General features: G+C 38.6%; 1 pseudogene; it reads right to left on the bottom strand.

The window, feature by feature from the left end:
• Positions 1-1,238: 1,238 nt before the first annotated feature.
• Positions 1,239-2,128, bottom strand: LOC118642843 (annotated as a pseudogene).
• Between the last annotated feature and the right edge of the window lie 482 nt (positions 2,129-2,610).

The raw sequence follows: 2,610 nt of genomic DNA, 5'->3' as shown, positions 1-2,610 counted from the left end.
ACTGTTTCCAGGGTTAGCCGAGCCTGGGAGGGTTGCTGAGGCAGGCCCATTTCTAAGACAGAGGACTACCCTTTTCTCCACAAGCACACCAGCATTTCTTTGTGTTTTTTCTATTCTTCTGGCTTTATGGAGAAATAATTGATATATATTATTGTATAAATTTGAGGCATACAGCATATCTCAGTATGATTTTAATATGCAATTCTCTAATGAGCAATGATATTAAGCACATTTTTTAAAATATATGTGTTGGCGTTTTGTATATCTTTTATGGAGAAATGTATATTCAGGCCCTTTGCCGTTTTTTAATCGGGTGGTTTGGGGGTATTTTTGTATTTGTTTATTTCTGAGGCATATAAATTCTTAATATATTTTGGATATTAATCCCTTATCAGATACATGTTTGCAAATATTTTCCCCATTTTATAGGTTTTTTCACTTTGTTGATGGTTTCTTCTGCTATGCAAACAGTTTTTTTATATAAAACACAATTACCTTATTGATTTCTTACAATCAAATACTGCCAACTAGCATTACTTCCACTCATGCATCATTAAAAACAAAAGGATTATTTCCTTGGTATTTTCAAATGATGCATTACAATAAACAAAAAAAGTTAGAACTTAAAATGCACCCTGATTAATTATGTAAACTGGTAATTTGTTTAAAAAAGAATAACTAATACTTTGATTCTTCATAAAATGGAAATTTAAATATTTCTCCTGATAGTCTTGATGTTATCATTATGTTATGAGTAGTGCAAAATGTGGCACACAGAGTTTCATCTACAAAGGTGTGTCTTACACACCTTACTAAACAAATGAAATGTGTATAACAAAATGCACACAGTCAATGCATGATAGAAAGCATGTTTCAAATACAAGGCAGCTCCTCAGGCCACCATATTATTTCGGTTTTGCATTATCGTTTATGGCATTATAGATTAATAACACATAACATACTTTTATACATTTTAACCCTGAAGATAAGAAAAATAATTGTTGTTTGAAAAAAACTTATTCCAAGTAGCCATTTGGTTTATATCAGGAGAAAGTGAACCTCCAAGAGTTTAGTGTCTGCCAAGTCTGGAATCATTAGCTCCAGTCAGTAAGTCAGATACGCAACATAGTTCCCAGTGACCGTTGCCCAAGTCCTGGCAATACCGCCACAGCTCTGGATGATGAAGCATCTCTCAGATTATCCATACGTGTGCTTTTCCCTATTTTATTTCTTCTGGATTAACTATTCATAAATCCTTTCAGAATATCCTCAGAGAGTTCCATAAGGGGAAGTTTTGGAGATGGAAAATCCAAGGGAGGAAGATTGGGTATCGGAATATCCTTGGCTTTCCCAGTATTTGCTGCAAACTTCTGCCAGGCTGAAGAGGCGGCAGCAGTTCTGAGTGTGGTGGCAAGCTCCACAACTCTGATTTTTCTACAAAATTAGCATCTACATTCAGCTCCCTTTCTGTTGGGCATTTTAGAAGTCTGGCCTTTTCAGCCTTGAGTTGTTTTCTTTCCTTAATCTTTCATTCTCAGCCACAAGGAACTCCATGTGCTTCTTCCAATTTGCAGTTTTGGTTGCCTGCTCCTCTGTAATTGTTTTATCATCTTTTGGGGCTTTGCTTCCAATGCATGGTTCTGTCGGCTCACTCTTTTGCTGAAGTAAAAATAGTAGTGTGTCTGGATCCCTGTCAAAGACCTCCAGAATTTCAGGCAGGTGTTTCTCTATGGAAGAGCTGTACTTAAGAGAGAGCAGGAGACTCTGGCCTTCTGCATCCTCAGCAGAGGATTTGTGGGATGCCAGAAGCTGGGCAGTGGCATCCTTGTCTGTGCTCTGCTGGGCTTTCAACCTTTCCTCCCACTTTGCCCTCTTCAACCTCTCCTGAATGAGGAGGAGCTGTTTCATGTGGCTATCCCTTTGCAATTCCAGTGATAAATAAGCCTGCTCAGACTGTGTTAGTTTCATGGCTTCAGAAAGATATGCTCTAGCCTTTTTGTGACAAGAAATAGCCTCCTCGTATTGTCCTGCAGCTAATAAACGATCTGCTCCTCTGTTCTGTTGCTAAGCCAGGTTGAGGGGTCCTTCCATTATTTCCATAGACCCCAGAGTAGTAGGAGGCTTGAGGAAGGGGAGCATTGGGTCGGGCACCAAAGCACTGGAGGAGAACATCAGGGGAGCACCAAGCTGCAACCAGACAGCTGTTTCTCTCCCTGTCCCTGGACCCAGCCCAGGGAGCAGGGGGAGCAACAGCCTATGAGAACAGTTTTTAGTTTGATGTAGTCACACTTGTTTATTTTTTATTTTGTTGCATGTGCTTTACATGTCTATTCAAAATATCATTACCAAGACCCATGTTAAAAAGCTTTACTCCTATGTTTTCTTCTAAGACTTTTATGGTTTCAAGTCTTGCATTTAAATCTTTAATCCATTTTGAGTTAATTTTGGTGATTAATATAAGATAGGGGTTCAGCTTCATTCTTTTACTTGTGATTATCCAACTATCCCAATGCCATTTATTGAAAAGACTTTTCTCTCCATTGAGTATTCTTGGCTTCCTTGTCAAATATTGGTGCACCATATGTGCTTGGGTTTATTTCTGTGCTCTCA

The sequence above is a fragment of the Molossus molossus genome, unplaced genomic scaffold (assembly GCF_014108415.1).
Source record: "Molossus molossus isolate mMolMol1 unplaced genomic scaffold, mMolMol1.p scaffold_m16_p_3, whole genome shotgun sequence".
NCBI classification, from domain to species: domain Eukaryota; kingdom Metazoa; phylum Chordata; class Mammalia; order Chiroptera; family Molossidae; genus Molossus; species Molossus molossus.
This window is presented reverse-complemented; position numbering and strand designations above follow the sequence as displayed.